The sequence below is a fragment of the Panthera onca genome, chromosome D1, assembly GCF_046562875.1.
Source record: "Panthera onca isolate mPanOnc1 chromosome D1, mPanOnc1 haplotype 2, whole genome shotgun sequence".
In the NCBI taxonomy this organism is placed as follows: domain Eukaryota; kingdom Metazoa; phylum Chordata; class Mammalia; order Carnivora; family Felidae; genus Panthera; species Panthera onca.
In genome coordinates this window covers 81,375,968-81,400,638 of record NC_138348.1, presented here as the reverse complement: position 1 = coordinate 81,400,638, position 24,671 = coordinate 81,375,968, and the positions used below count along the sequence as shown (strand labels likewise).

Genomic DNA, 24,671 nt, shown 5'->3' with positions numbered 1-24,671 from the left:
ACCACTGTTGTTTACCAGAGTGTTGGAATTTCTAGTCTCAGCGATCCTACAACAAAATGAAATAAAAGGCATCAAAATTGGCAAAGAGGAAGTCAAACTTTCACTTTTTAGATGATATGATACTCTACATGGAAAACCCGAGAGACTCCACCAAAAGACTTCTAGAACTGATACATGAATTCAGCAAAGTCTCAGGGTACAAAGTCAATGTACAGAAAATGATTGCATTTTTATACACTAATAATGAAGCAAAAGAAAGAGAAATAAAGAAACTGATCCCATTCACAATTGCACTAAGAATCATAAAATACCTAGGAATAAACCTAACCAAAGATGTAAAGGATCTGCATGCTGAAAACTATAGAAAGCTTATGTAGGAAATCGAAGAAGACACAAAGAAATGGAAAAACATTCCATGCTCATGGATTGGAAGAATAAATATTGTTAAAATGTCAATAGTAGCCAAAGCAGTCTATACATTCAATGCAATCTCAATCAAAATTGCACCAGCATTCTTCTCAAAGCTAGAAAATACAATCCTAAAATTTGTCTGGAACCACAAAAGACCTCAAATAGCCAGAGTAATATTGAAGAAGAAAACCAAAGTAGGAGGCATCACAATCCCATACTTTAGCCTCTACTACAGAGCTGAAATCCTCAAGGCAGTATGGTATTGGCACAAAAACAGACACATAGACCAATGGTTAGAATAGAGAACCCAGAATTGGACCCACAAATGTATGGCCAACTATTCTTGACAGAGCAGGAAAGAATATCCAATGGAAAAAAAAAAAAAAAAAAGACAGTCTCTTTAGTAAATCATGCTGGGAGAACTGGACAGCAACATGCAGAAGAATGAAACTAGACCACTTTCTCACACCATACACAAAAATAAACTCCAAATGGATGAAAGACCTAAATGTGAGACAGGACACCATCTAAACCCTAGAGGAGAAAGCAGAGGAAAAAACTCTTTGACCTCAGCCGTGGCAATTTCTTGCTCGACACATCTACAAAGGCAAGGGAACTAAAAGCAAAAATGGACTCTTTGGACCTCATCAAGATAAAAAGCTTCTGCACAGCAAAGAAAACAAGCAACAAAACTAAAAGGCAACTGACGGAATGGGAGAAAATATTTGCAAATAAAAAATCAGATAAGGGGCTAGCATCCAAAATCTATACAGAACTTACCAAACTCTACACCCCAAAATCAAATAATCCAGTGAAGAAATGGGCAGAAGATATGAATAGACACTTTTCCAAAGAAGACATCTAGATGGCCAACAGACACATGAAAAGATGCTCAACATCACTCATTATCAGTGAAATACAAATCAAAACCACACTGAGATACCACTTCACACCGGTCAGAGTGGCTAAAATGAACAACTCAGGAAACTACAGATGCTGGAGAAGATGTGAAGAAATGGGAACCCTATTGCACTGTTGGTGGAAATGCAAAATGGTGCAGCCACTCTGGAAAACAATGTGGAGTTTTCTTAAAAAATTAAAAATAGAACTACCCTATGACCCAACAGTAGCACTACTAGGAATTTACCCTAGGGATTCAAGAGTGCTAATGCATAAGGCCACATGAACCCCAGTGTTTATAGCAGCACTTTCAACAATAGTCAAATTATGGAAAGAACCTAAATGTCCATCCACTGATGAATGGATAAAGATGATGTGGTTTATATATACAATGGAATATTACTTGGCAATGAGCAAGAATGAAATCTGGCTATTTGCAGCAACATGGATGGAACTGAAAGCTATTTTGCTGAGTGAAATAAGCCAGGCAGAGAAGGACAGATACCATGTTTTCGCTCATAATCGAATCTTGAGAAACCTAACAGAAGACCATGGGAGAAAGGAAGGGGAAAAGAAAATAGTTACAAACAGAGAGGGAGGGAGGCAAACCACAAAAGACTCTTAAATACAGAGAACAAACTGAGGGTGATCAAAGGGGTGGGAAGAGAGAAAATGGGCATTGAGGAGGGCACTTGTTGGGATGAGCATTGGATGTTGTATGTAAGCCAATTTGACAATAAATCATATTTAAAAAAAAAGAAAAGAAAAGAATATGAATGCAGTGGAAGAGAGTGATTCTTCTTAGTATTTAAATTTAATTTTCTCATTCCATGACTATTATTGTCTAAACAACTGTTAGCTACATACATCTCTGTAAATATTTCTAACTTAGAGGAAAGAGCCAATAGAACAATGACAATATTAATGTCTTATCCATTTATATTTTAAGTTAACAGTTTCCCACAATTAAAAATATTTTCAGTGACTTCACTGATCATATCTGAGATATTAATAAACACATTCTATGCATATGTGGGGAAATGTAATATATAACCAAGTATAATTTACTTCTTCAACTGTGCATGAACTTAATTTAAAAACTGAAAAGAAGGGGAGAACTGGCTGGTCATTAGGGAACCTGCATCATACTGAGAGAAGTTCTCACATGCTGTGATTAGTTTTAGTTTTTATCTTTAAGGAAGTCAAATACTTAAGCAAATAAATATTGCTTCTCCTGAAAGCAAGTGTACCAGTGGTTGCTGCTCATCTGCAGCACTGTGGTGTCCATAAGATCACAGACTTCTGCTAGATGTACTAAGTATCGAATCTTAGTTCCAACAATTAACTAGATCTTAGGCCAGTTTCTTACCCGCTTTCATCCATATAATTCACTCTAACATGTAATTTTACCACTTCATGTAAAGTTGTCACGAACATCACATGGAATAATTTGTTCATAGTATTTAACATATGTCTAGCACATAAATAAAGTCAGTAAATGGTTCCCAGTAGTATTTTTAAAATTTAGGACACAGAGCCACAAGTTAAAAAAAATAAAAGTAAAAAATAGTTTCTGCCACGTCTGTGTGTGGAAATAGTGCTGATAGAAGTTTCTTAAGTCTGCAGCATCTAAGTCTCTAGATGGTGTCAGGTTTCATCTATGTTTATCTGCCCTGTCCAGTTTCAAAATTCCCAACAGCTCCTAAAAGCTATCAGTGTGTACTATGTGGTCTGATGACATATTTCATCAGTGCCTAGGAAAACTGAATTTTATAATGACAGGGCAGAAGAGCTTTAGCACAAGTTTTTGTTTTTTGTTTGTGGTTTTTTTTTTTTTCCTTATGAAGAAAAGGCCATTTACTAAGGGCCCTGCTCTTTCCTACTGCTTTATCAGAAATCATCATCACCAGCATTTTCTGGAAGTCTTTTCTTAAATAATCACAAAAATGTTGGTTCAAGGCAGAAATGTGTTTATTTAAGAGTGTTCTTTTTTTTTAAATCATTTTCTTTGTCCTTTTAAATGCCTACTGCCCCTTATTATATACAAGTCATCACTATATTGCATTGTTGTTCAGAATTTGAAAAATACCAAGTTGTATAGTAATAATTCACCCTGCTTCGGGTTATTTTCCCTCATGCCATTAGTAGCTTTCACTAAATGAAAGAAAATCAGCTCATCTATCTTTTGTAACAAAACACATTGGAAAGGTAGTGAAAAAGAAAAAGAAGAAATTAGACAAGAATAGGAGCCAGGAGATTTAACCTTAGTGTCAGAGGCCTCACCAGTGAGCTCTGTCATCTTAGAAAAGACTTAATTACATAGATCTAAGTTTGTCTACCTCTAAAATAGGGGGTTGGAACAAATCACCTCAAAGTTCCTTTCCACTCTAAATGCGATTACATTTGGGTGCAGTATATAATGTATGTCATTTATTTAACAGAAAATAACTGATGTGGAACTTGTGAAATTTCTTAATAAGCAATGATTAAGGTAGTCTACATTGGAGTAGACTGCTCAGTATGAAGTTCATTACCATGTAGTGTCACAGAATGCTACCTTTCAAAGTAATAAAATTGAAGAGAATTTTGTGAATAGTCTAGAAACTCTTGATGGAAAATGATGAACTAAATTCATTTTACTGACACAGAAAAGACAAACATTATTTATAAAGTCAATAAGCAATATGAACAGATTTAATAGTCCCGAGATGAACTTAATAAATAGGTGGACTGGGGTACCTGGGTGGCTCAGTCAGTTAAGCATCCGTTTTCATCTCAGGTCATGATCTCGTGGTCCGTGAGTTAGAGCCCCGCGTCAGGCTATGTGCTGACAGCTCAGGGCCTGGAGCCTGCTTCTGATTCTATGTCTCCCTCTCTCTCTGCTCCCTCCCCACTCATGCTCTGTCTCTGTCTCTCTCTCTAAAAAATGAATAAATGTTAAAATAATAAAAATTAAATAAATAGGTGGACTGAAAATCCAAAATTCAAGGGCAGATACTGTACTGTATAAAGCTGCACAGAGTTGTACACTAGTATGGCATGTAATTTTAAGCAATTAAGCAAGACTCAGTTATGGGAAAAATGCCCTAGCTATACATGGATAAAATAACACTGTCCCCATTAAAAAATGTTAAATATCATTAAAAGATAAACATAAAAATTAACTCATTATGAATGGTTGATTATAAATGCACATATAAAATTACCTTGTGTCTAGATTTTTTTTTAATGCTGCAAAATCCACAGAAAACAATTTACTTGTCATTTAGAAACAGATAACTTGGTTTTGGTAAGATCAAAAGGCACAATAAATGAGCAGAACTAGTTTCCACTTGGGCATAATACTGTTGATCCAGTGGACCTGAATTCACAAACAAAATTTCCAGTGACTTTGAATCACTAGATTTTATTCCCAGTGTGGTCTGCATCAGAAGTTAAATTAGAGACAGATATGTCCACTGGCAAAATGGCCTATTTAAACTATTGCACATCCTTTTGGGTTTTGTGAAACTTGAGCATTTTCTCTTCTAATGGATTTCAGACTCAATGAGAATAAAGTTCTTTTTGTATTATATTAAAAGGAAAACGTTTTTCAGGTTAACTTCCAAAGGGTATTAAAAATCCATATTAATGAAAATATGGGAAGAATTTTATTCCATGAACCTTTCAACTCTATTTAAAAACATCTGTAATACCATGGCATCTAATTATCACTCCTACAGGTTTCCCCACCTCTTAGGAGTTCAAAGCAATTTACATAGTTATCTTACTTTGACAGAGAAAATCATTTAGCAAGATAAAAGAAACTGAGGCATATAAAAGGTAAGAAGTTTGGTCACTAGTATACAATTTGTGATGAAATAATGACATTTATTACTTGGTGGAAGAATAAGGTGATGAGATTCAGTCATATTCTTCCACTTAAATTCTGTGTGATCTTGGAAAATTACTAATGTCTCTGAGCCTCATCAATTCTGTATAAAACTAAATCATCTTCCCTGTGCAGGACTGCAAGTTTCAGGAGCACTGAAATATATAATTCAGGGTTTACTAAGTTATAAAATGTTGTTTATAAAATATTTCATTTTTAACTTTTAACTACAGTCTTTCAAGGAGGAATAATTAGTCATCTAATTAGTCACCTGCTCAAGAAGGTTGAATGTCTCAGGTTTATTATAACAGTACAATTTAAAAAGTGCATGTATCCAGACCATTTCCTCATTACACTCCTTAATGCAACTGGAACCCCAGCCTTAAGTACAGTGTGGTGGGATCTTGAGGATGAAGCTGAATAAGGATCAAGTGTTGCCTGGAACAAAGGAGAGAACCACAGTCTATGAACTAAGCATAATCGCTGAGGAGGACCAGGAGTCAGGATTAGACCAAATCAATCATCAGATGTCAGACGCAGGTATAAAGGCATAATTAGGTGATAGAGCAAGAAGTTAGGAATTGAGGGTATCAATAAGAGGTCAGGAAAGCCTGCAAGACAAGCCAATGCAGTGGGATTCCAAACGGAGACCCTAAACAATTTAAAGCAGGAGATTTTTTTTAACGGATATTGGCTGCATGGCATAGGGATAGCTCAGCTCAGTTAAAGGTACAAGGTAGGCTAGACAATAAGAACTGTGCATATTAAAACCAGAGAAGGATGTCAAAACTTCCTAGCTGCCTTTCAGTGAGGGACAACATGGAGTCTTCCCCTCTTCATAATTTTGTGAGGGTGTTACATTACTAATGCTCAACCTGGAGGAATGGAAACAAACATTAATTGAAATCAAATAAAAATATGTGAAACTTGGTGATTTATTTTTTTGAGGTGAAAAATCACTTTGCAAATATTGTATATTTCTGTGTAGAAATATGCAAACACCAAGGTCTTTGTACAATGGTGCTTGTTAAACATATAACTAAAATAATATGTTTAACATTTATTTAACACATGAGGAGGCTGCTTCATTCATTCAATCATTCATTCAACAGGTGTGTACTGTGTGTTTACTATATGTTAAGTATGTACTCAGGAAGGATAGGTCTGAGTTCACAACCTTTAGTGAGACAGCTTGGAATGGGTTATTACACTTGTTGAGTATTAGATATAGTGTTTTGAAATGTAAAAAAAAAAATAATGTGAGAGATAAGAGAAACACAGGGTACCTGGGTGGCTCAGTCAGTTGAGCATCTGACTTCAGCTCAGGTCATGATCTTCTGGTCCATGGGTTCGAGACCTGCGTCAGGCTCTGTGCTGACAGCTCAGAGCATGGACCCTGCTTACACACACATTGGCCATTTTTTTTTATTTTTTTAATTAAAAAAATTTAATTCCTAATTGCTATGACAAAGTGTGTGAGTTTTCAATTACTCAGAAATAATTAAATAGAAGAAAATTGATAGTTTGCTACTTTTCTTCACCCAAATCTAGAAAGCCCTCTGATAATCAACTTTCAGCATATGACTAAATCTAGATTCAAACAAATCTATTAGGCAAACCAAAATCAAACCAGTATGTGGAAAGAAAAATTATTCTGTTATTATTTTTGAGTGCCCATAGTATTGTTATTCTGAGCTTCATATGCATAATATGAGATAAAGTAAATGAATAATTAAGAAATATTCTAATTATATCATCCCTGGTAGTAAAAACTAGGATTCTAAATGTGGAGATGGCAGATTCAGGTGTTTTTCTGAAAAAGGGTAAATAAAAACCACTATAATCCTGAATTCAGATAATTAAGTATTGGTATGACCTACTTGTGAGATATTTTATTCTTATGAATACTGTACCAATAAGCAGTTCTAGTAACCTGTGTTGTTGATAATATCATTTCCCAATAAAAAAAATCAGAAGTTTTAGGAGAAATGATCAATCTAAATCTGACTTGTCACACTAGATGGTCATCAATAGGATAATTCTGATAGATACCAGGAACCAACTTGAAGGGGCTTCTACTAGCTAAAATAGGAAAATTTGAGTTTCAAGAAAAATAATAATGGCAATTAGCTGAATTTATCAATATGATTAAATTCATGATTTCTTGTGTTATCAAAAAATTGTTTATCTTCGAAGAATGAAAGAGAAACGACTTGTTAACTTAGAAACTGGTAAATAAAGTCAAAGAATCAAGCATTTATCCTCCTTTCTCTATATGAATTCTACCCAGGTAACCTAATAGCAGATAAGGAGGAAGTGTTCCAAATAACAAATGAAATATAAATGACAGATTTAGAATATTCTCATTTTGCAAACCCAGTATATTAATGGATGTAGACATTGTCCGTCAATAGCTACTAACATCACCAAAAGAAGGACTAACAAACATTGTCTACCTTCAGAGGAAAGAGTATACTACCATCTTCAAAAGGGCCACACTTAAGTCTGGTCAAGCCTATGGATCCAGCTGCCAATTTGTGAAAAATACAGAAGATTCAGCACCATTTTGAACTCTACAATGAATGTACTATCAGAAATTTCTAATCTATACTAAAGTCTACAGGTGAAATGACCTAGATTTTTCAACAGATGAGTTGTAAAGAAAGGAAAAGGATGAAGGGGGAATTAAAAAGTCGTATTTTTGGGGCGCCTGGGTGGCGCAGTCGGTTAAGCGTCCGACTTCAGCCAGGTCACGATCTCGCGGTCTGTGAGTTTGAGCCCCGCGTCAGGCTCTGGGCTGATGGCTCGGAGCCTGGAGCCTGTTTCCGATTCTGTGTCTCCCTCTCTCTCTGCCCCTCCCCCGTTCATGCTCTGTCTCTCTCTGTCCCAAAAATAAATAAAAAACGTTGGAAAAAAAAAATTAAAAAAAAAAAAAAAAAAAAGTCGTATTTTTAAAAGACTTTCAAAAGCAAGCTATAGGGATGATCAAATGGGTGATAAAAATGAATTAACTCAAGGGATTAAATATTTAAATTATCAGTAATGGCTATTTATGTGTAGAGAGAGGTTTGAGGTTATGATGAGGCACAGTTTCTGGAATCACTGACAAGGTTCTAGTTCTTATTCTGGGTGAGATATTTACAGTTACAGAGATATTTACTTTATAATAGCTCATTGTTATAAAGTTTTTAGGTGTTTTGGGGCCTGTATTATAGAGTATATGTTTAAACATAAAACAAAACATCAAATTGACATGGCCTATTATCAAAATATGCTATTAAGCTTGGCTACATTGTTCATTAGTATATCATTTGTTACATGTAATTAGTCTCATTTTTTAGGATTTTTATGAAAGTATTTAATCTCAAATATGCAGTAATTTTTAAACGGGGAGAGTGTTAAGGGCCATATGATAGACATAACAGTAGAGATAAATCTTTAAGTCGAATGTTTTGAGAAACTGGCCCATGTTAGTACATAAAATCTACTGATAATAATGTACAGATTCAATCTTTAGAGAACTGAAGGGCAGGACTTTGTTTTGTTTTGTTTTGTTTTCTTCTGTAAGGTATCTTCAAATGTGATATATTTTATTTATACTTGTTTAGCAAACTCAACTGTCCTTAGGGCATGAAGCTAGAAATTGCCTTTCAAATAGGTGTTTAACATTTTAATATTACAGTTCATAGCTGTTTGTTTTATGTATTTTTATTAAATACTGTGCCTTCAGAATCAGAATAGAAATTTATAAGTCAAACACATACTCTAGTAATTTTATTGGAAATAAAAAAATAATTCAGATGGATGAACTTCTTTACCAAACGTATTTGAATTAAAGCCAAGAAGCAAAAGCTAAATTTCGAGTTATGTTTTCAATCCATAGTGTATTTGGATATCAGAAGTTTTATTGGTAAACACTAAAATCACTTGCTAAAAGATGAGAGGAGACTTTGGAGATAACAAAATACTTTGGTGCATTTGAAAACATAACTTTTGTCACTGTGCAGATGATGGGCTAATGAGAAATAAAAGAAGATAGTACTTACGAGCGTGTCCTTTACAATTTGTTTTAAATTGCCCTATTGTGCGTAATCATAGTTTCAACTTTATTTGTCTCTAAATACTATGATTCATTCTTTAGTTACGTGAATTACATATTAATTTATTTAATAATATTAACCTACCATCTTTTGTAGTGACATTATATTTATATTTAAATATATAAAGAATAATAATACTTATACATCATGGCCAAATCAGAAATATATCTGTTATTATGTAAGCCAAACAAACTAATAATAAGAACCAGTGGAAGTAAATATCAAATATTTAAACATAAACCTCTTGATGAGAAAAACAACTCCACTTCAATTGGATTTTGTTCTGACTTTGATGTTGTTGTTTTTACATTTGTGGACAAAAGCCATTGCTGGAAAAAAAGGCCGGGGGGAGGCAATGAATCCACAAAATTCTTTGTCATATTTCCTTTTCCTTCAACTTTGTATATATGTCCTTTTTTTGTTTTGTTTTGTTTTATAAACCATAAATGTATGTAAAGTGTGTTTCTCAATGCCTGACATTAAGCATGTGCTGGGTAATTGTAGCTGTAACAGAAACATCTCTCCGTTTGTTATCATCAGGATCTGAGTTCCAGCTCTTAACACCAGGCTGATAGTCAATTTTAAAAAAAGAAATTCTTTTTTTCTAAATTAATAGCCAGAAATTAAGACCAGTAATTATATATAATTTAAGCAATCTAGATCTGGGGTGGCTAATATTAAAATATTCTGAATACTCATTATATTAACCAGAGTCCATACTTTAATCAATGTCATTAAGGAATTGTAGAGTTCTGATATTTAAAATCCAATACTAGTTAAAATTTAGTAAGCTGACAATGTTCTATAAAACTGAAAACTATTCTCCTTTGTACTCATATCTTCTTCAAGAACTTGATTCTGTTAACTAGAGTTTACAGAGTATATTTGCTTAGTTCTGGTCTCAAGGGTTCAGTATTAATGGCATATAATTGTTAAATCCTTTGATAGTTTCTTAAACTCAATAATTTTAAGATTGTTTTGACCCTATTATTAGTAAATTTCTAGTTGTAAAGAAATTAAATATTACTCTCTGTTCCCATGTTTTAAAGGCAATCCAGACTGGTTCTAACTACAATTAGTTAGGCCTAAAAGAAGGAATGCATTTGGCCATGAAGAACGTACAGAATTATTGCAAATATATTCACTTCCAATTTCTATGTTCTTACTGTGACACTTTAAAGTTTAAGAGCAGATAAAAACTTGTCAAATACAATACGGTTATTGAATTTCTTCTAAGGGTATATGCAGTTAACACATAAGTCACTCCTCTTTCCATACTAATAAGGAGGGTAAATACAAGGAACGTTTCAGTGGATTTATTGCCTTTCATTTTACCCCCCAAAGGCAGCTCTCAATTTGTCTGTAATTATGAAGAAAATCTGGAGGAAAAATACCATCTGAAATGTAAATTCAATTTTCTAGCCCAAGGATCTATATTTAAATTCTTCATGGTAGAATGTTTACTTCTGACTAAACTTAGTGATGGAAATTACTAGTTTGGTTTGCTTACACAGTAATAATAAATATATTTCTGATTTTGCCATTGTGCACAAGTGTTATTCTTTTACGTTTAGCCATATTTTATCACGTCTCATTAAGATTTAAAACATACAAATTACAGTAATAGTACCCAAACTCTAACAGAAGAGTTTCTGATCTGCTATACAGATTTTATGATTGTTGTCAAATACATATTTAAGACTCTGGCTGGAGGTGAGGGGTAAGGAATGGAAGGGTGGGGTGACATTGTAGTTTGGAAATCATTGTTTTTACCCTGGACACGATTACCTCTTATGGTTGAATTATAAACTTGGAGGTTAAATTATTATACTTTTTGCTGTCGGTTGAAAAAAACATACCACTTCTCTACTTCTTGCTACATTTGTGCAATCAAATTTATTTAGAGAGCAATTAAACTTTTTCCTCCTTCCAAATATAGGCACAGCATACATCCCCAATCACAAAGCCATTTATTATACTATTCCCAGTTCCACCGGCAAAATCACGTACTAGTGTGTCTACCACTGAGAGTGGTGCCTTCCAATTAGGTGGCATGGCAGGGGGCAAAGATAAATCTGCATTTCCACTTCCAGAGAGCGTCCTGAAGCTAACAGTGCTGCTCAATACCGTGCAGTAACTAGGAGGCTGAAATTGCTTGAAACTTTCTGGAAAATATTAATTGTGACATTTTAAAATAGATCCCTAAGGGAGTAGTTACCCTTTTCTAATCATCTTTGCCATATAGATCCAGATTTAATACCTGGAATGCAGAAGCAAACTGAATAGAGATAAAGTCTATGAAAATCAGCCTGTCATAGTATATACTACATTCTGCACTATCCAGATCACTTGATTGCATATTACCAATTCCTCACATTTTGCCTTGTCAGAAAGTTGCAGCTGGTGATCCTGTTTCCTGGTGTGTAGTTTGAAGAAATGAGTGGATTTTAGCCATGTATTTATAATGAATGTTGTTCTAAGGAAGGGAATAAGATAGAAAATTTAGCAAATGGAAAGGAGATTTAGGAAGTAGTTGAAGAGGTCATTTTAATGCTTGCTAGAGTTCTTATTTAAAGAATTAAACTTTGGGGTGACTGGGTGGCTCTGTTGGTTAAGTGTCCAACTTTGGCTCAGGTCATGATCTCATGGTTTGTGGGTTTGAGCCCCGCACTGGGCTCTGTGCTGACAGCTCAGATCCTGGAGCCTGCTTTGGATTCTATGTCTCTCTTTCTCTCTGCCCCTCACCTTTTCTCTCTTCCTGTCTCTGTCTTTCTCTCTCTTTCAAAAATAAATAAACATTAGAACATTTTTAAAGATTTGAAGTTTAATATTATGCCAATTTCATAAGAAAGAAATAAAACTCAGGATATTATTTCATGTAACATATGTTAAATATTTTAAATTTTATTTGTATTTATCTATAATACAACATCTATAGAAGTAAAAGGCAAAGTCTTTACAGTAAGTTCTGGATTGAAATAATCAGTGGATTTTGACAAATCGCCATTTCTCAGAGTCTATTTCTTCTCAATAACATGTATGAAACTATGCCTTACTGAATTGACAGGTCCAGATATGAAAATATTTGTAAAAATATTTTATGAACACTTTACGTCCTACACCCAGAAAAGTATGGAGAAAATTAACCTCTTAAATTTCCCTAAAACTTGTTGTTTTTTTTTTTTTTTGAGGTAAAAGAAGTTTTCAAAATACTAATTTTGAGATGTCATATAGGTCAATGGAACAAGTGGTGGTCAATAAGAGGATATTGTAGGTCAATTATTGGTCACTGGACCCACTCTCTGAAAGTCCAATGTCATCTGATGTTGAAATCACTGCAATTGCCTGTTTGTGTGTTTTAATCTTTTTTTTTTTTTTTCCAATCGTCCTTCATTTTGCTCAGACTGGTGTCCCTAAAAGAGAATTTCATCAATTCTCCAGCTTATTTAAAAACTGTAGGTGTCGCTCTTGTTAATCCATTTAAGCACAGACTCAAGAGATTACAGACCAGCCAAAATCTGCCTCATTTTTCCTCTCAATATTTACCTACCCAACTCCTCAGTACAAACCTTATGGGCCCCACTACAGTTCATCTTCCCCACTTCACATTATGCAGCTTGCCATCTACTGTGATAGACAGTTTGTCTCCATCCCTTTTATGTCTCCTTATTGTTTTGCTGCAAACTACATAGTAACTGCACTTTTCAGTGCTGTGCACTAACTTGGAATCATCTTGTTCTAAATCCTGTTCAATCTATGAATATTCCACAAACTGGAGCATAGACTTTGAAATCAGAGACCTGACTTTAAATTCCATTTCCATACTTATTAGCTAGGAGAACCTGGGCAAGTTTAAGCCTGTTTATCAAAATAGGATTAGGGCTTCTTACCTTTAAAAGTTGTTTTGAAAATGTAGACAATTATAAAAAAAACACTGAGCACACTGCCTGGTACATAATAAATTTTCAATAAATGTTGATTTTAGATATGATTATAATTGTTATAATTACATATTTTCTTACATGATTCTTTTGTTTTAGGTACATTTATTGTGTGTTATCTCTTATATACCATGTCTGGTACATCTTGAGTGGTTTTCTCCTTCTCTGTATGATGAGCGAATAACATTCTCCCAAAATTGTCCATGTCTGAATCTTGGAATTTGTGAATATATTAGGTAACAGGAAAAAGGGGAATTACAGTTGTTCCTGTAATCAAGGCTGCTAATCAGCTGATCTTAACATAAGCAGATTCTCCTGGATTATTCAGGTGTAACCAAAAGGGTTCTTAAAAATAGAGAGTCAGAAAAAGAGAATCAGATGTGATGATGGAAGCAGTCAGGGTGATATTATGCTGTGGCTTTGAAGATGGAGAAAAGGGGTCATAAAGCAAGAAATTTAGGTGGCTTCTAGAGACAGGGTAGGGGGGAGGGTAACGGATTGGTCCTTAGGGCTTCTAGAAAGGAATGCAGACCCGCTCAACCTTGGTTTTACCTCAATGAGACCCATGTTGAACTATCCTGCAGGACTGTAAGATAATAAAGGTGCACTGCTTAAGCCACTACATTTGTGGTCATTTGTCACAGCAGCAAAAGACAACTTTTAGACCAGTCTTTTGCAATAACAACCAGCATGGTACTGGCATATAAAAGGTACTCAATAAATGCATGTGTATTTAAAACACCACATTTATGCTGATTCCTTGTCATGCTGAGAGAGAGAGAGAAAGAGAGAGAGAGAGAGTATGTGTGTTTTAAGGGTGGGAAAGATAAGAGAACAGTCTCTTTTTATAGTTCTTGAATCTAGAAAACAGTGATCCTGACTACAAGAAGTAATATGTTTATTGCACTTTTTTTTTAAAAGAATAAGTTGGAAACACACAAGCTTTAGAATCAGCTAGATCAGTGTTGGAATCCTAGGTTTATTTCTAAGTATCTGTATGCCCTTTGGGATTGGAGCCTTATACAATATATTCCATGTCGCATTTACCTCATGTAGGTTCTAGTCACCAAAATTATATAAGTCCCCAAATATCTACACAATTCCCAGTGGCCTATAAATCTCTGTTCCCCAGGGAACCATATTTCTTTCTACAGATGATACAGGAAGTCGTAATACGGGTTGATAAATACTGTAGTACCATTTGCCTTTAGGGGAAAAGACATGACCACAGGGGAGAGGAGCCAAAGGAGCTGAACTATAACCTGGCCTTAATACCCATAGGCTGAACCCAGCAGGATCCAGCTCCCTGTGAGATTTCCTCAACAAATGGCCACTGCAGTAAATTAATAGCCCTGACTCTAATTCACATAACAGTAGAAACTTACTCATTTTAGCCCTAGTTCCCAAATCTCAGTTCTGATGATGGTGTCCAGTGGCTGGAAGGCACAAAATGCATGCATTAGCACCAAGTATCCAAGAAACTTAACTCCACCAGGGATGGTAGGCATCCTGAGTTTGGGAAAGATTTTAAAGAAACCATGAGTAAGAACTTCAACTTCTTTGGGCCTCAGTTTTCTCAGCAGCAAACTATAATAAAAATGGTTTTCCTGCAAATTCATACTGAGAATTAAAATTGTTTCAAGTACCTAATACTGTACTAAGCATAATGTAGGTAATTATTAAAAGATAAGCTTTTATTTTAAATGGAGCAAATACTAATAATGCAAGAGAAGGAACCAGTACTTCTGTACTCATAAAATGTGCCAAGGAAATTGTTCAGCTGCATCATTCCCTCAGTTTTTAAGTGCATGAAGAAAGGAGAGTTTATTCGTTTTCTATACTCAGAAGTGTACTTCCAGAGCAAGACCACTCCTGACAAGCCACTTGAAAACCACCCAAATAGTGTGTGAGATCACATTGTTTCTTATTACAAATTACATCATCAGAACATTCCAGAAGCTAGAGTACCTAGCTTGACACATCTCTGGAGGCTGTGAAATTACTGAACTGTGGCAGTGTAATATAAAAACCAGTAGCATTCTCAAGAAGGACCGTTGCATTTTAAAATATATAGAATTAGGAAAAGCAATACTACCACCATGGTGTGATGCAGGGAAAGAAAAAAAAAATCATGAATCCATATGGCTATTGTCTTAAATCATCAAAAAGTAATTAAAACAAGTGAAACCAAAGCAGCCTACAACTACATATAAGCCCAGATTTAATGAGTTGTGGAAAATGTAATAAACTAAACAAATCACACATTACTATTAATTAATGGGCTGTAAAAGACTTCCAGGTGGCTTAGGCAAATAATTCTTATTTTATATTTTGGAAAGAAGGTTTTTGGTAATTATGAGATAAGTATAATTTATATTAGCTGTTTTTATCTAAAAACTGTGATATTTCTGCTTTATTATAAATGATTATTTAGATTACTTTAAATACATGTTTTCCCAATTCCTTATATGAAATTATATACATAAATTATTTCTCAATTATTTTGTATCAGATTATATTCATCTTGATATAGAAATATTAAATTTATAAACTTATAAGTCATAAATATTTTCTCCATAAATATTCTGCTTAGATGAATTAATTTGATTGGAGGATATATTATTATAATTTTCATAATACGTATATCCCATAAATACAGAGAAATGTTATTTGAATTCTTTTTCTGGTATCTGGCACTCTTTTGTTAATCTAATACACATTTGTTATGTCCCAGTGAGAACTCTTTATTCTTAAGGATTCAAAGATTTTAAACTAAACTTTAAGGCACTAATATTTTTATAATGAAGACATATAGTAATTAGGTTATATGAAAACTGGAACAATATAGCAATGTATAATATGCTACTGAAGCATAGAGGGGAGGAGGATACACAGAGGGTATTAAAAAATGAAGGTGGCATTTGCAGCACACCTCACAGAAATAAAAGTTCTCAAGACAGAGATGGAAGACACTTACTACAATAGCTGGCATAAAATAGGTGTTTTGTTAATGTTGTTATATAGATCAAGGCAGAGGCAACTAATTCCTCTTTCTATAATTGATATTCATTTATTAACTTAAAACATGTTTATTATATGAAAATGATTATATTGTATTTACATTTAAAGGTTCACAAATATTTGAAGTGTTTATGTCTGTTAGTGGAGGCAAACAATAATTGTGGTCTATGACTCTGTTTAAAGAGAAGATTGTACTTTTTCATATGTTTATATGTGAATCATTGTATTATAATAGAAAATAATCTATTGTCTTTTATCACTAGTGTGATGATATATTAGCAGATCCAGTTCCTGAAAACTTTGTGATAAAAGTTTCATTATGATATACATTAAAAGAAAATAAATTTTGAAATTAATTAGGGAGTTCAGGGCAGGTGTCTTTGAAAAAATTGACTCTGTGGCTGAGACGTGATGAAGACAAATAGGGAGACTTGGGAAGATACAGGGAATGAGAATTCCCATCAACAAGGCTCTTAACAAGACCTTGTGGGGCAGGTGGCTTTGTACATCAAGGAAAGAATATATAGGGCTGATGTATAGTACCAGATGGGACCCAAAAGTAATAATATCATTCAAGAAGTGTGCACAGAATGAGGTCAGAAGAGGGCTAAAATGGACTATTAGGTACCAAAACATGTAGGAAGATAGCAGAGAATCACAGGCCAGAAGAGAAGACAAAAAAAGCAGGAATAATAACAGATACTATCCTGTGATAGTATCTACTTGATTGTAAGTGTTCAATAAATAGTAGAAGTATAGATTTCTTTGGTAAAAGAAACAAAACTATATGTAAATAACTATAGTCCTGAATATTAATAATATTAATATTAAAATTAAAATAAAGCAATCTTTAAATTGCCCTAAATTTTCCTACTGGGAGACTGTATTTGAGTCCAGAGTTTTGGGCTTTAAGTCACATAAACAAGAGTTTAAAAAATTTCTCATTGCAGGGGCACCTGGGTGTCTCTGTCAGTTAAGTGACCAACTTTTGATTTTGACTTAGGTCATGATCTTGAAGTTCGTGAGTTCAAGCCCCGCACTGGGCTCTGCACTGGCAGTGTGGAGCCTGCTTGGGATTCTCTCTCTCTTTCTTACTCTCTTTCTCTTTCTGCCCCTCCCCTGCTTGAATTCTCTCTCTCTTTCCACCTCTCAAAATAAATAAACTTTAAAAATATTTGTCATTATAGAGAGGTCTCAGGATTCTGGAGAAAATCAAGAAAAAATTTAATGGAAAACAGGGCATGCAGTTTATAACAAGGGAGAAGTGGGATGTCAATAGCTATAGAAATAAGAAGGTACTACAGGTCCGTATATCTGTATGAGGAAGAGAGAAGAGGGGATATTGCAAATTAACTGCAGTAAAAAAATAAATGTGCATCAAAAGTGGGAGATGGTAGGGGCTCCTGGGTGGCTCAGTCGGTTAAGTATCCAACTTCAGCTCAGGTCATGATCTCACAGTTTGTGAGTTCAAGCCCCGCATCGGGCTCTGTGCTGACAGCTCAGAGCCTGGAGCCTGCTTCAGATTCTGCGTCTCCCTCTCTCTCTCTGCCCCTCCCATGCTCGCACTCTGTCTCTCTCTCTCTCTCTCAAAAATAAATAAACTTTAGAAAAATTTTTTAAAAAGTGGAAAATGATATCTGGAAAGGTTGGTTGAGTCCAGATGTGGAATTTCTTAATTTGTGTTAATACTCAGTGGAGCATGATAGCTTTTAAGCAGAGGGAGGTCTTGATAAGAACTAACATATCAGAAAACAAAGGGTGATGATCAAACCATTCACAAAGCTATCACAATAGTCCAGATAGAAGGTACATTAAGGACTTCAACTGGGGCTGTTGCACTTTGGTAAGGAAAGGATGGACATGTGAAAATTATTGGGAAATTGGTTGGATATGGAGAGTATTAAAAGATAATGAAGACAGGCAAACAGTGATGTTCCCAAGTTTTCTAGTCTGATATCATTGACACAACTTACAAAAGAGAAGTTCAGAAGCCTGGCAAATTATTATGTCAAGAATATGAATTGAAATTGTGGTGCTGAAGGAGATTTTCAACAGGTAGAATGGCAGTAGCTATTAGAAATAGAGTCAGAAACAAAGAAAGGGATCTAGGAGATATGAATTTATACTCCATAAAGCTAATAGTTGAAAACTGAGACAGTGTTTGAGGTAGTTTATAGAAGGGGGAGAGAGAGAGAGAGAGAGAATGAGAGAAAGAGGGAGTTGCCCAAAACTTGGGAATATCTATACAGAGTAAAAACAGGATTACAAACAGAAACAAAGAAAACATATTTTTATATGTTGTGGAGTACTGGGGAGGAAATACATTAAAGAATGTGCTGCATAAAAGTAACTTCTCTCAAGCTGTTGAGCCTCATGTGAACTACTAATCTAGGAATGAAGTACTTTTAAGATATTTGAGCATCATATCAAAGAAAATGTTGATTTAGGGACTGTAGGTCATATCCTCAGGCAATGGGTAAATCAAATCAAAGTCAATATTTCTACTGCAGCTCTCTGCAAAGGCACAATATTGGATGGTTAGAGATTCTTATAAGCTTCAAATGGGATGAAGGTTAATATTTTGTAAATTTTGCCATTTACATGTGAGTATAATTCAAGGAAGGACTTATATTCTATATAATGCTGACACTGAGCATTGTATGACTTATATTCTATATAATGCTGACACTGAGCATTGTATGCTCAGGAGACCTCAATATTGTTAAAAATTAATTGAGTGTACAATGGGGAGAAAGATGGAGCTAGAACACCCATGAATTTTACTGTTGAAGGGCAAAAAGCATTTTAAATTATTGTTTTCAATAGAATATAATGTTTACGATGTGTGGCTTTCTTAACTTGTTATTTAAATTCCACTGTCCATCTACTGCCTAACTTTCAAAGAAACAAATGTTGTGTTTTGTTTTTCCAATTTCTTACATTATGCTTGATATGCTGTATGCTAACTTCTACCTTATTCTTCTAATGGAAGTACTGTCTTTATATTCAACACTGCTGTCTTTATTGACAAATACAGTTTCCTTACCCTTATTACCTATAAATAAAGTGAATGCATTTGAAGTGGTTGGCAAATCTTGTACTGGAAAATCTATCCTCCATTGTTTTCCATGATATACTACTCAGTTTCTTTACCTTCTACTCTGTAACTGCTCTCATTGATTTAGTTCTTCTAAATAAAGGAAAAATGTCTGTGTTTTCCTCTCTCTCTCATTGTGTTAGGCTCCACTTTGATGGAAAAAAAAGCAACTGATCTATTTTCTACTTTACCCTTCACTTGAGAGAAGTCATAAATAGGATAGATATATTATCTCAAACACATCAAAGGGTCCCAAGCTATGCTAACTCTCAATTTCCTTTCTTATGCTAATGTGAATTTCTAATTTTTATTAGAATTAATATTTTATAATAAAGGAGCACAAGTTTATAGCCTAGATTAAGTATTCAGTCTTTTTAGCATAAGCAAAGACATTTCTTAACCAAACACACATGATACACACACACACACACACCTGCACATCAACCTTTAGAATTTATCATCATTAAGGTAAATTGAATCATCTGGTTATATGCCTTTATTATGCAATTGAGAAAAGCCAGCTCATTTATTAAATGAGGTTTTAGGAGGTGGAAATTTCTCTAACAAGCTATTATATTTGTGAAAAAGTGGAAAGTCTGGTGAGCTGCTTTTCTCTAAGATCCTTTTAAAGCTAATCATTTTAATCATCTGTCTGGCCTTGTGATTTTCCTATTATTGTCATTTACTAGTGACTACCAACTTGAAAAGTTATATATGATTTATAATCAATAATTATTTTCTAAAATAAATAATGAAATATATTTTAAATCCATTTTAAAAGAAAGAGATAATTATGAAAGTTAAATTTTAATACAGAATTGTGTTAAATGTAAATGACGGGGTTTTTTGTTCTTTTTTTCCACTCTGTATAAGGTTATAAATTTTAGGAATGAAATAGTCCTACGTAATCTATGAATAAAGAAAAGCAATTCTATTTTATAGTTTTATAGGAAGATGATATTTTGTCTCCATGGCAGAGGCCAGTGGGGTGGGGTTGGAATCTGTTATAAGTAAAGATAAAGGATATCATTTTGTGGTTGAAGAGTTTTAATGGACCCTAGGTAAGGACAAGCATTTCTAGTTCAGAAAGACAATGTAAAATATATGTATTAAAATATTTTATTTTTCCTTAGCTAGTAATACATAAATGTGTTTAATAAGATCTAAGAAAATCTTATATTCAAAATGATGCAGAGGTGCCAGAGTTGTAAAAGTAAACAAGATTATGTTGACAGTTAATTTTTATGTTTTATATATAAATACTCATTTAGCCTCATCCATATTTATTATGCCATCCAGATTCTGTTAGGAAAAAAATGAACCCAATGGAATTAGATTAATATCCACAAATTTTATATTACTAGTATTTCCAAAATATAAAAACTCAAATAGTAAAATTTGGACCACAGTTAGAGCTTGTTTCCATTAATTCTGAAAGTAGAAAAATACTCATAACTACTAGCTTTTCAACTGATTATGGTTTATGTCCACAACAGTAACCGTAGCTATAAATTTAGGTGCTACAAAAGAGTTTGAACCAAAGTAGGCTAAATGGGCTCTGCCACCACTATGCTGCCCCTGCTGCCGTTGCCCGACATCATTGTCTACTTCCCTGTTTAAGGGCACTGTGAGGCCATTCCCATGCTGCTGGCTGACCAGGGGTAGAGCTGTTAGGAGGAGGTGGTTACCAAGAAGATCTGGCTGCAGGGCTCACTCAAGGACTCCTATCTCTATTAGCAGCTTCCCAGGTTCCAGGATGGAGACCTTACCTGCCATTCTGCCACATCTGGGCCTCTCCCTTGGCCTTTATGGGAAGGACCAGCGGAAGGTGGCCCTGGTGGATGTGGTGAATGATGGCATGGAGGATCTTCATTGCAAATACCTCATCCTCATCTATATCAACAAGGAGACATGTAAGAAGGAGGATGTGAAGGTACTGTTGTCTGAGAACCAGGCCTTCATCCTGGGCAACCAGATCTCCTTTGCTTGTTGCTGCTTCATCAGGTCCTGGCCCCTGCTGCCTGCTGCCTGGGTTCCTTACACCTGCTCTCAGCCTAGTGGTTTGCCTTGTTGCCTGTCCAAGCTCAAGGCCTTCCTAGCTTCTTCCCCCACACAGAACCAGCCTATGAATGAATCTGGAAGCAGTGAGAGCTACCGGGAACTCTGGCAGGAGGCGGGGGCTGCCTACCTTTCTTTCCCAAGGACCAGTACAATTTCCAAGAGAGGAAAAAGAAAAACAGATAGACCAACCAGATATCCTTAATTTCCAAGGTTAGCCATTCTTTTTTTTAATTAAAAAAAAAAAAATATATATATATTTATTTTGAGAGAGAGAACAGAAGAGAGACAGAGAAAGGGGGAAAGAAGGAATCCCGATCCCGACAGGCTCCTCACTGTTAGCACAGAGCCCAACATAGGGCTTGATCTCACCAGCCCTGAGATCATGACTTAAGCCAAAATCAAGAGTCTGATGCTTAACTGGCTGAGTCACCCAGGCACCCCATAAGGTTAGGCTTATTATAAAGTGAGTACAACTGCAACAGACTGAATGGAGCTTATTTTGGATAATAAAGACATTACTGAGACAACCATTAGCTGTGTATCTCCTTAATGGAGTTTGACCCGGTATTGATAGTCAGTCAAATTGTCTGAATTCTATTCATTTTACCTCTTTTCTAATTAGGGCTATTTTGAGTTTCACCTGCATATTAATAAAAACCAATAAGAAGTTCTCAACATAATATGAAATTATGCATCATTAGATTTATTGCAAAAAGTAGCATTAGAGTGAAGCAGTTAGCATGTGTGCTCTCTGTGTAGCACTGTATTGGCATAACCATTCTGAATAGATAAGCCCCCTGAGATAAAACAGACCAAAAAGTAGTCTGTGTGACTATACTGAAGTATAAGTAAAAAGCAAGAATGATAAGAATGTAAGAACATCATATATTTTACATAGGTTAAATTCAAGTCTTTAATCAGCTGTGCAGCCACAAGTAGAATATAAGACCCTTATCACTGCAAGTTTCTGATCTCAGAGTGTCTATGAGACCATTCAGCCACCTTCAGGATTGTTTGGGTGGTTTAATGGGATATCATATGAAGAAACTCTGCAAAAATATTATTAAGAAATCTGGATCTAGAATTAGAATAAGACCTGAATTTCACTTTCACATTTTGTTAACTATGTCTGTTGGACAAGTGAGCTCCCTCCCTCAGACAGTTTCCTAAATTTCAATATGTTTAAATGTGGATAATGATAAGTTATGGCATTTTTTTCTTTGTAATTGAATATAGAATTATATTCAAAAAGTTTACTCCAGTTTCTGGCACATAATAATCACTTAATAAATCTTAGCATTTATTGTTAGCATTTTCATTATATACTGTTAATGTTTATATCATTAAATATAAATACTATATAAGTATCTAACAGTTAAAATAAATTGATTGTACAAATTGATATACTTTCATTACAGTGTTTATTTTATGAACAAAGATAGCCTTGCTTTTCTTAATCTCATAGTGAGTGAATCAACTAAGATAAAAAATATTGAAAATATTTTAAGAAAAAAACTGGGAAAATTCTCTAAAATACAAAATAACATGAATATTCTTACTGACAATTTACAGACATACTTTTGGTTATATTCTCATGACAGATGTGATCCTTTCAAAATATTGTCTAATTTCCTGTTAACTATTTATGGAAGACAATTCTCTAAATTCATCTACCTATTAAGAATTGAGGGTTAAACCTTTTTATTTCTTTTCAAGATTTTAAAAATATTAATTATATTGAATATTAAGCAATAAATTGTATTAAATATTATTTCTGGATCTTTTGACATGAATTATGGAAGTGGCACTGGGTAGACACTCTAATGTTGACAACTAAAATAAAATAACATTTATATATACATTCTTAAAGAAGTTGAGAGCAAATTTTGTTTCTTAGTTTGACAAATTCTATCACTATGTCCTGACTCTTAAGTTTACAACCCAATTAAGCTATGAAATGAATAGGAATAGGATATGAAATGAATATTCATTGCTAATGGGATCAATAGAGAGATGTTGCTACAATTCTAGAATCACTTTTAAAAAGTAAACTTAGAGAGCTTTCTTTTGTCTGCAGTCAAGGACACATCTAAAATTTCTTTTATAGAGATGCCGGGGTGACTAAGTCCGTTAAGTGTCTGACTGGATTTCAGCTCAGGTCATGACCTCATGTTTCCTGAGTTCAAGCCTTGCATCGGGCTCTGTGCTGACAGTGCAAAGTCTGCTTGAGATTTTCTGTTTCCCTCTGTCTCTGCCCCTCCCCTGCTCATGTTCTCTCTCTTTCTCTCTCTCTCTCTCAAAAATAAATAAGCATTTCAAAAACTAAAAATACTTTTATAAAAATGTTACTTTTTAATATTTTCTTGGAATATCTTAGTTTGCCTTAGGCATCTATTACAATATGGAAGATATTACCAATAGTATACAAAATAATATGTAAAGATATAACTAAATTTAAACTGGATATTAACACCTGTTATGACATCAATATTAATTATATCCACAAATACCATTATAGGTATTAATGTCCATTTACTAATAATATAACTGTTGGGTTTATGGAGCTTTATAATTTATAAAATATTTCTGAAAAAATTGTATTACTTATTTTGATTTGCTGTTATGCTTATTAGAGAGGACTGTGTATACACCTCTTAAGGAATCATTTTTCTCATAGGTGTCAGAAGGGAGTTCTTTTTGAGGGTAGTGGCCACTGTGGTACTGGAGGATATTCATTTATTCCCTTACTCATTCTGCAAGTATTCACTGAGTGTTGGCTATGACCATGCATGTTAGAGGTTGGGTATTAAACTAAAGTAAATTAATAGATAAATGATACATAAAATATGTCTTCAGTGAATTCACAATCTTGTAGAGTCAGTGGTATGCTTAAGTTCAGAATGGCTCTTGGGAACCAAGGCAATTTTCATAAATACTTGTACTTCAATATAACAAGAAACAAATATAATAAAGACCATGTGAGATTATATGTATATATATATGTAATATTTTATATTATACTCTCTCTATATATACATATACATATATATATATATATATATATATATCTAATCTATATCTATATCTGTATCTATATATCTATCTATATCATCTGTATGTATACACATACATATAGAGAGAGACACAGAGACAGAAAGAAGGTTGGGGGGGGGAGGTTAGTTGTTAAATGGTAGCTCAGCAGGCAAATAGACTGTCATATATACAGATATAAATAAGAATGAAATGATCTTAAGACAGTGTATAGTTCA

At 34.3% G+C, this 24,671-nt stretch overlaps 1 protein-coding gene and 1 pseudogene across 2 annotated transcripts in view; one reads left to right on the top strand and one right to left on the bottom strand.

Annotated features, from left to right (window-relative positions):
- Positions 1-24,671, bottom strand: part of CNTN5 (contactin 5) — a 1,365,947-nt gene that overhangs the window by 478,230 nt on the left and 863,046 nt on the right. The window lies entirely within an intron of this gene.
- Positions 20,893-21,604, top strand: LOC144613008 (glutathione S-transferase P pseudogene; annotated as a pseudogene).